Source organism: Bombus affinis, chromosome 3 (assembly GCF_024516045.1).
Source record: "Bombus affinis isolate iyBomAffi1 chromosome 3, iyBomAffi1.2, whole genome shotgun sequence".
NCBI classification, from domain to species: Eukaryota; Metazoa; Arthropoda; class Insecta; order Hymenoptera; family Apidae; genus Bombus; species Bombus affinis.
Window position 1 is genome coordinate 18,534,793 of NC_066346.1, and position 10,693 is coordinate 18,545,485.

Below are 10,693 nucleotides of genomic sequence, written 5' to 3' on the forward strand. Positions count from 1 at the left end.
TACAACGTTTTTTTACTGAAAATACTGCTATAAGACATATTCCTTTGTCAGCGTTAACGTTACCATGACTGCTAAAATACAGAACTTTATTACGAATGTATAATATATATATATTTACATGTATGAAATTGTGAGCGATTTCATGCGCAACAAAGTATTATAACGAAATATCTTAATGTTGCTAGGAAGGCTGGAAATATTTTTTAAAATTTAATTCATTGCAATTGGAATTAGTGCTGGTGATTGTTCGTTCTTAGAACCATAACTTTTAGAATTTATACGACCGCGATATTTTCACTTCAATCTTTTAACAGTAATGTAGAATTTTATAAATATTCGAATTTCATTTGCATGAAACAAAAGTTTCGTCACGAAACAAAGACATCGTCACGTTTGTAGCAAAAATTCTGCAAAAAATGACTTATGCACATACCTTTCGGTTTATTATGTTGCAAATCACTACGTTGTTGTAGAAAATAACAGATACTGTTAAAAGTTAAAAGATAAAGCAAGTGATTGTATAATAACCGGGGTTTCTCTCATCTTAGTTATTCCAAACGAACTTTTCAATTTTTAATTCAGTTTAAATTCAATTACTTAAAATTCTTGTTTCCAACGTAACCCTAGTTTCGATTAAAAGATACACACGATTCTCTATATTTGCTAAAATTTAATCAATAGTAATTTGATCTATAATTGACCATTATTAATAGTTTATTTTTCATAAAATGTTTCATAAAATGTTCTCGTTTTAAAGATGTCTGTTTCTTCCATAGCATAATCCAGTAAATGAGTTTGTTTCAGATTTATCAATTTACAGAAAATACGTTTCAGTTACATATATGAACATTTCACAGCATATTAAATATGTATGCTAGATGCCCAAATGATTTTTCTTCCATCGTCTGATTGTTCAGGCTTCTGCCCGTTTTCCCATTTTTAAAAGAAGAATATTGCGGTCACGTTGGAGTTTATAACTTTTCGATATCTTCATAAGCTTAGTACAACGAGTCGTATGTCTCTTTTGCAAAACTCTAAATTGTATATACAGTGTCAGCACTTTCATTTCCTTTCTGTGGTTCCAAGTTAGACATATGTATCATTGATACCGAATGTTGCCAGTACGGTTGCGAATTATTGTACAATGTTTGTACTGATCGATGTAATTGTTTTCGCAGATTAATCAGTTGATTAATTTTCAGAAAACGACTACATTGATAAGTACAAACATTGCACAATAATTCGATACCAAGCTCAGAATCACGCTAATACAGTCCATTTTGGATTACGAAAATCCACGAAGAAAATTTTGGATAATCTAAACTGGACTGCAACGTGGGACGACATTGGACACCGTGGGACGCCGTTGGACACCGTGGGACGCCGCTGGAAACAGTAGAACACCGTTGGTCCAGTGTAGATCACCAAAAAACGCGAAAAGAATTTTGGATGATCTAGACTGGACTGCAACGTGGGACACCGTGGGACACCATTGGTTCAGCGTGGATCTCCAAATGCCGCGAAAAGAATTTTGGATGATCTACACTGGACTGCAATGCGGGCGACCGCTGGTTCAGTGTGGATCTCCAAAAGCCGCGAAAAGAATTTTGGATGATCTACACTGGACTGCAACGTGGGATACCATTGGTTCAGCGTGGATCTCCAAATGCCGCGAAAAGAATTTTGGATGATCTACACTGGACTGCAACGTGGGACACCATTGGTTCAGTGTGGATCTCCAAATGCCACGAAAAGAATTTTGGATGATCAACACTGAACTGCAGCGTGGGATACCATTGGTTCACTGTAGATCCCCAAATGCCGCGAAAAGAATTTTGGATGATCTACACTGGACTGCAACGTGGGACACCGTTGGTCTAGTTTGGATCTCCAAAAGCCGCGAACAGAATTTTGGCGGATCTAGACTGGGCTACACCGTAGGACATCGTTGGACATCGTTGGACATCGTTGGACACCGTTGGACACCGTTGGACACCGTTGGACACCGTTGGACACCGTTGGACACCGTTGGACATCGTTGGACACCGTTGGACACCGTTGGACACCGTTGGACACCGTTGGACATCGTCGGACACCGTTGGACATCGTTGGACACCGTTGGACATCGTTGGACACCGTTGGACATCGTTGGACACCGTTGGACATCGTTGGACACCGTTGGACATCGTTGGACACCGTTGGACACCGTTGGACACCGTTGGATATCGTTGGACACCGGGGGACACCGTAGAATGCGTGCGTTTTAGGCTTAATTAATGGTAAGATAGACACCTATGTTCAGTGCATTGTGAGCTCATTCTGTACAACGATACTTATCCATCTTGGAACGAAAAATTGTATCCGCGATTTGTCGGTTCGCGATCGCTCAGTTGTTTCAAACTGTCGCGTGACGTACTCGCTCGTGCGTATTCCGGGTACGTGCGGGTCAACGTGCACTGGACAACTCTACGGATTCGTAAGGCGGCCCAAGCACACCTCAGTCTTGGTGACTGCTCGTCGACTGCTCGACGTTCGCATCGAATCGCGGGAGTTGTCGTCGCGCCGCTGATGCTTGCGAATCTGTTGGGGATTCAGTCGTGGATCTGCACTCCTGTCCGATTGGTACATCGGTACTCGGGCAGGGACCTGGAATTTCACGTCCTCCGTAATCCTGTTCGGGCCCGTGGGGGTGGGCCCCACTGTTCAGTCGAAGATCATGCCTTCGTAATCCTGTTCAGCGGCCCCTCCACAGGGGTGGGCCCCACTGTTCAGTTGAGGCCTCTGCCTTCGTAATCCTGTTCAGCGGCCCCTCCCCGGGTTCCACATGTTCAGTTGGAGTGTGTTAAGTTGCCGGCCTATGTGCTGGATAAACGGCTGGATCACCAGCGGATCACTGGCATCATCGGTCGGCGCCATCGACCGCGACTCGTATAAGTTTCGAACGGCGAAACAGGAATCGAGTTATGGTCAATACTTGTGCTTTCCGCTAATCCGTCGTGTTATCCGGTGCACGGGGGTACGTCGCGTAAGTTTGTGAGTTCGTTCGTTAGCTTCATTTTCTTTCATTCGTTCCAAGGTAGATAAATGTGTCTTTGATACCGAATGCTGCCAATAGGGATACCAATTATTGTACAATATTTGTACTGATCTATGTAATCGGTGTGTGGGAGATAGCTGTGGCGTTATGTATGCATTGCTCCACGTTTGTAAAGATTCATGTAAGCGCTGCGTTGGAGATATGTGTTTCGCAGTTATGTTACGAAGCAACTATTTCTTTACGCAGGCCCATGGTCAAGTAGAGACGGTACTCGACATTCTGCCACTGGGTTGAATGTCGAGATGGACGTATAAAGATAAATAACCCATGGGCGGGTCTCTTGCGTAGTCACCTCCTCGTGGTGAGACCTGGTAATTGGCATCGTTTTCCAAAAAATTAATCCGTTGATTAATCTTTGGAAAGCGATACCAAGCTAAGAACTACGCAGCAGTCCGGTTTGTATCTCCAAATGCCGCGAACAGAATTTTGGATGATCCAGACTGGGCTGCACCGTAGGTCACCGTTGGACACCGTTGGACGACGTTGGACATCGTTGGACACCGTTGGACACCGTTGGACATCGTTGGACACCGTTGGACATCGTTGGACACCGTTGGACATCGTTGGACACCGTTGGACATCGTTGGACACCGTTGGACGACGTTGGACATCGTTGGACATCGTTGGACATCGTTGGACATCGTTGTATATCGTTGGATATCGTTGGACACCGGGGGACACCGTAGAATGCGTGCGTTTTAGGCTTAATTAATGGTAAGATAGACACCTATGTTCAGTGCATTGTGAGCTCATTCTGTACAACGATACTTATCCATCTTGGAACGAAAAATTGTATCCGCGATTTGTCGGTTCGCGATCGCTCAGTTGTTTCAAACTGTCGCGTGACGTACCCGCTCGTGCGTATTCCGGGTACGTGCGGGTCAACGTGCACTGGACAACTCTACGGATTCGTAAGGCGGCCCAAGCACACCTCAGTCTTGGTGACTGCTCGACGACTGCTCGACGTTCGCAACGGATCGCGGGAGTTGTCGTCGCGCCGCTGATGCTTGCGAATCTGTTGGGGACTCAGTCGTGGATCTGCACTCCTGTCCGATTGGTACATCGGTACTCGGGCAGGGACCTGGAATTTCACGTCCTCCGTAATCCTGTTCGGGCCCGTGGGGGTGGGCCCCACTGTTCAGTCGAAGATCATGCCTTCGTAATCCTGTTCAGCGGCCCCTCCACAGGGGTGGGCCCCACTGTTCAGTTGAGGCCTCTGCCTTCGTAATCCTGTTCAGCGGCCCCTCCCCGTGTTCCACATGTTCAGTTGGAGTGTGTTAAGTTGCCGGCCTATGTGCTGGATCCACGGCTGGATCACCAGCGGATCACTGGCATCATCGGTCGGCGCCATCGACTGCGACTCGTATAAGTTTCGAACGGCGAAACAGGAATCGAGTTATGGTGAATACTTGGGCTTTCCGCTAATGCGTCGTGTTATCCGGTGCACGGGGGTACGTCGCGTAAGTTTGTGAGTTCGTTCGTTAGCTTCATTTTCTTTCATTCGTTCCAAGGTAGATAAATGTGTCTTTGCTACCGAATGCTGCCAGTAGGGATACCAATTATTGTACAATATTTGTACTGAACTATGTAATCGGTGTGTGGGAGATAGCTGTGGCGTTATGTATGCATTGCTCCATGTTTGTAAAGATTCATGTAAGCGCTGCGTTGGAGATATGTGTTTCGCAGTTATGTTACGAAGCAACTATTTCTTTACGCAGGCCCATGGTCAAGTAGAGACGGTACTCGACATTCTGCCACTGGGTTGAATGTCGCGATGGACGTATAAAGATAAATAACCCATGGGCGGGTCTCTTGCGTAGTCACCTCCTCGTGGTGAGACCTGGTAATTGGCATCGTTTTCCAAAAAATTAATCCGTTGATTAATCTTTGGAAAACGATACCAAGCTAAGAACTACGCAGCAGTCCGGTTTGTATCTCCAAATGCCGCGAACAGAATTTTGGATGATCCAGACTGGGCTGCACCGTAGGTCACCGTTGGACACCGTTGGACGACGTTGGACATCGTTGGACACCGTTGGACACCGTTGGACATCGTTGGACACCGTTGGACATCGTTGGACACCGTTGGACATCGTTGGACACCGTTGGACATCGTTGGACACCGTTGGACGACGTTGGACATCGTTGGACATCGTTGGACATCGTTGGACATCGTTGGACATCGTTGGACATCGTTGGACATCGTTGGACATCGTTGGACACCGTTGGACATCGTTGGACACCGTTGGACATCGTTGGACACCGTTGGACATCGTTGGACACCGTTGGACACCGTTGGACGACGTTGGACATCGTTGGACATCGTTGGACATCGTTGGACATCGTTGGACATCGTTGGACATCGTTGGACACCGGGGGACACCGTAGAATGCGTGCGTTTTAGGCTTAATTAATGGTAAGATAGACACCTATGTTCAGTGCATTGTGAGCTCATTCTGTACAACGATACTTATCCATCTTGGAACGAAAAATTGTATCCGCGATTTGTCGGTTCGCGATCGCTCAGTTGTTTCAAACTGTCGCGTGACGTACCCGCTCGTGCGTATTCCGGGTACGTGCGGGTCAACGTGCACTGGACAACTCTACGGATTCGTAAGGCGGCCCAAGCACACCTCAGTCTTGGTGACTGCTCGACGACTGCTCGACGTTCGCAACGGATCGCGGGAGTTGTCGTCGCGCCGCTGATGCTTGCGAATCTGTTGGGGACTCAGTCGTGGATCTGCACTCCTGTCCGATTGGTACATCGGTACTCGGGCAGGGACCTGGAATTTCACGTCCTCCGTAATCCTGTTCGGGCCCGTGGGGGTGGGCCCCACTGTTCAGTCGATGATCATGCCTTCGTAATCCTGTTCAGCGGCCCCTCCACAGGGGTGGGCCCCACTGTTCAGTTGAGGCCTCTGCCTTCGTAATCCTGTTCAGCGGCCCCTCCCCGTGTTCCACATGTTCAGTTGGAGTGTGTTAAGTTGCCGGCCTATGTGCTGGATCCACGGCTGGATCACCAGCGGATCACTGGCATCATCGGTCGGCGCCATCGACTGCGACTCGTATAAGTTTCGAACGGCGAAACAGGAATCGAGTTATGGTCAATACTTGGGCTTTCCGCTAATGCGTCGTGTTATCCGGTGCACGGGGGTACGTCGCGTAAGTTTGTGAGTTCGTTCGTTAGCTTCATTTTCTTTCATTCGTTCCAAGGTAGATAAATGTGTCTTTGCTACCGAATGCTGCCAGTAGGGATACCAATTATTGTACAATATTTGTACTGAACTATGTAATCGGTGTGTGGGAGATAGCTGTGGCGTTATGTATGCATTGCTCCATGTTTGTAAAGATTCATGTAAGCGCTGCGTTGGAGATATGTGTTTCGCAGTTATGTTACGAAGCAACTATTTCTTTACGCAGGCCCATGGTCAAGTAGAGACGGTACTCGACATTCTGCCACTGGGTTGAATGTCGCGATGGACGTATAAAGATAAATAACCCATGGGCGGGTCTCTTGCGTAGTCACCTCCTCGTGGTGAGACCTGGTAATTGGCATCGTTTTCCAAAAAATTAATCCGTTGATTAATCTTTGGAAAACGATACCAAGCTAAGAACTACGCAGCAGTCCGGTTTGTATCTCCAAATGCCGCGAACAGAATTTTGGATGATCCAGACTGGGCTGCACCGTAGGTCACCGTTGGACACCGTTGGACGACGTTGGACATCGTTGGACACCGTTGGACACCGTTGGACATCGTTGGACACCGTTGGACATCGTTGGACACCGTTGGACATCGTTGGACACCGTTGGACATCGTTGGACACCGTTGGACGACGTTGGACATCGTTGGACATCGTTGGACATCGTTGGACATCGTTGGACATCGTTGGACATCGTTGGACATCGTTGGACATCGTTGGACATCGTTGGACATCGTTGGACACCGTTGGACATCGTTGGACACCGTTGGACATCGTTGGACACCGTTGGACATCGTTGGACACCGTTGGACGACGTTGGACATCGTTGGACATCGTTGGACATCGTTGGACATCGTTGGACATCGTTGGACATCGTTGGACATCGTTGGACATCGTTGGACATCGTTGGACATCGTTGTATATCGTTGGATATCGTTGGACACCGGGGGAAACCGTAGAATGCGTGCGTTTTAGGCTTAATTAATGGTAAGATAGACACCTATGTTCAGTGCATTGTGAGCTCATTCTGTACAACGATACTTATCCATCTTGGAACGAAAAATTGTATCCGCGATTTGTCGGTTCGCGATCGCTCAGTTGTTTCAAACTGTCGCGTGACGTACCCGCTCGTGCGTATTCCGGGTACGTGCGGGTCAACGTGCACTGGACAACTCTACGGATTCGTAAGGCGGCCCAAGCACACCTCAGTCTTGGTGACTGCTCGACGACTGCTCGACGTTCGCAACGGATCGCGGGAGTTGTCGTCGCGCCGCTGATGCTTGCGAATCTGTTGGGGACTCAGTCGTGGATCTGCACTCCTGTCCGATTGGTACATCGGTACTCGGGCAGGGACCTGGAATTTCACGTCCTCCGTAATCCTGTTCGGGCCCGTGGGGGTGGGCCCCACTGTTCAGTCGAAGATCATGCCTTCGTAATCCTGTTCAGCGGCCCCTCCACAGGGGTGGGCCCCACTGTTCAGTTGAGGCCTCTGCCTTCGTAATCCTGTTCAGCGGCCCCTCCCCGGGGTCCACATGTTCAGTTGGAGTGTGTTAAGTTGCCGGCCTATGTGCTGGATAAACGGCTGGATCACCAGCGGATCACTGGCATCATCGGTCGACGCCATCGACCGCGACTCGTATAAGTTTCGAACGGCGAAACAGGAATCGAGTTATGGTCAATACTTGTGCTTTCCGCTAATCCGTCGTGTTATCCGGTGCACGGGGGTACGTCGCGTAAGTTTGTGAGTTCGTTCGTTAGCTTCATTTTCTTTCATTCGTTCCAAGGTAGATAAATGTGTCTTTGATACCGAATGCTGCCAATAGGGATACCAATTATTGTACAATATTTGTACTGATCTATGTAATCGGTGTGTGGGAGATAGCTGTGGCGTTATGTATGCATTGCTCCACGTTTGTAAAGATTCATGTAAGCGCTGCGTTGGAGATATGTGTTTCGCAGTTATGTTACGAAGCAACTATTTCTTTACGCAGGCCCATGGTCAAGTAGAGACGGTACTCGACATTCTGCCACTGGGTTGAATGTCGAGATGGACGTATAAAGATAAATAACCCATGGGCGGGTCTCTTGCGTAGTCACCTCCTCGTGGTGAGACCTGGTAATTGGCATCGTTTTCCAAAAAATTAATCCGTTGATTAATCTTTGGAAAGCGATACCAAGCTAAGAACTACGCAGCAGTCCGGTTTGTATCTCCAAATGCCGCGAACAGAATTTTGGATGATCCAGACTGGGCTGCACCGTAGGTCACCGTTGGACACCGTTGGACGACGTTGGACATCGTTGGACACCGTTGGACACCGTTGGACATCGTTGGACACCGTTGGACATCGTTGGACACCGTTGGACATCGTTGGACACCGTTGGACATCGTTGGACACCGTTGGACGACGTTGGACATCGTTGGACATCGTTGGACATCGTTGGACATCGTTGGACATCGTTGTATATCGTTGGATATCGTTGGACACCGGGGGACACCGTAGAATGCGTGCGTTTTAGGCTTAATTAATGGTAAGATAGACACCTATGTTCAGTGCATTGTGAGCTCATTCTGTACAACGATACTTATCCATCTTGGAACGAAAAATTGTATCCGCGATTTGTCGGTTCGCGATCGCTCAGTTGTTTCAAACTGTCGCGTGACGTACCCGCTCGTGCGTATTCCGGGTACGTGCGGGTCAACGTGCACTGGACAACTCTACGGATTCGTAAGGCGGCCCAAGCACACCTCAGTCTTGGTGACTGCTCGACGACTGCTCGACGTTCGCAACGGATCGCGGGAGTTGTCGTCGCGCCGCTGATGCTTGCGAATCTGTTGGGGACTCAGTCGTGGATCTGCACTCCTGTCCGATTGGTACATCGGTACTCGGGCAGGGACCTGGAATTTCACGTCCTCCGTAATCCTGTTCGGGCCCGTGGGGGTGGGCCCCACTGTTCAGTCGAAGATCATGCCTTCGTAATCCTGTTCAGCGGCCCCTCCACAGGGGTGGGCCCCACTGTTCAGTTGAGGCCTCTGCCTTCGTAATCCTGTTCAGCGGCCCCTCCCCGTGTTCCACATGTTCAGTTGGAGTGTGTTAAGTTGCCGGCCTATGTGCTGGATCCACGGCTGGATCACCAGCGGATCACTGGCATCATCGGTCGGCGCCATCGACTGCGACTCGTATAAGTTTCGAACGGCGAAACAGGAATCGAGTTATGGTCAATACTTGGGCTTTCCGCTAATGCGTCGTGTTATCCGGTGCACGGGGGTACGTCGCGTAAGTTTGTGAGTTCGTTCGTTAGCTTCATTTTCTTTCATTCGTTCCAAGGTAGATAAATGTGTCTTTGCTACCGAATGCTGCCAGTAGGGATACCAATTATTGTACAATATTTGTACTGAACTATGTAATCGGTGTGTGGGAGATAGCTGTGGCGTTATGTATGCATTGCTCCACGTTTGTAAAGATTCATGTAAGCGCTGCGTTGGAGATATGTGTTTCGCAGTTATGTTACGAAGCAACTATTCCTTTACGCAGGCCCATGGTCAAGTAGAGACGGTACTCGACATTCTGCCACTGGGTTGAATGTCGCGATGGACGTATAAAGATAAATAACCCATGGGCGGGTCTCTTGCGTAGTCACCTCCTCGTGGTGAGACCTGGTAATTGGCATCGTTTTCCAAAAAATTAATCCGTTGATTAATCTTTGGAAAACGATACCAAGCTAAGAACTACGCAGCAGTCCGGTTTGTATCTCCAAATGCCGCGAACAGAATTTTGGATGATCCAGACTGGGCTGCACCGTAGGTCACCGTTGGACACCGTTGGACGACGTTGGACATCGTTGGACACCGTTGGACACCGTTGGACACCGTTGGACATCGTTGGACACCGTTGGACATCGTTGGACACCGTTGGACATCGTTGGACACCGTTGGACATCGTTGGACACCGTTGGACATCGTTGGACACCGTTGGACGACGTTGGACATCGTTGGACATCGTTGGACATCGTTGGACATCGTTGGACATCGTTGGACATCGTTGGACATCGTTGGACATCGTTGGACATCGTTGGACATCGTTGTATATCGTTGGATATCGTTGGACACCGGGGGAAACCGTAGAATGCGTACGTTTTAGGCTTAATTAATGGTAAGATAGACACCTATGTTCAGTGCATTGTGAGCTCATTCTGTACAACGATACTTATCCATCTTGGAACGAAAAATTGTATCCGCGATTTGTCGGTTCGCGATCGCTCAGTTGTTTCAAACTGTCGCGTGACGTACCCGCTCGTGCGTATTCCGGGTACGTGCGGGTCAACGTGCACTGGACAACTCTACGGATTCGTAAGGCGGCCCAAGCACACCTCAGTCTTGGTGACTGCTCGACGACT

At 48.6% G+C, this 10,693-nt stretch overlaps 1 long non-coding RNA gene across 1 annotated transcript; it reads left to right on the plus strand.

The window, feature by feature from the left end:
- Window positions 1-993: 993 nt before the first annotated feature.
- Window positions 994-2,116, plus strand: LOC126914240 (uncharacterized). Its single transcript, XR_007709618.1, has 2 exons — window positions 994-1,495; window positions 1,942-2,116. It is a non-coding gene; the product is annotated as an uncharacterized LOC126914240 (long non-coding RNA).
- Window positions 2,117-10,693: the final 8,577 nt, after the last annotated feature.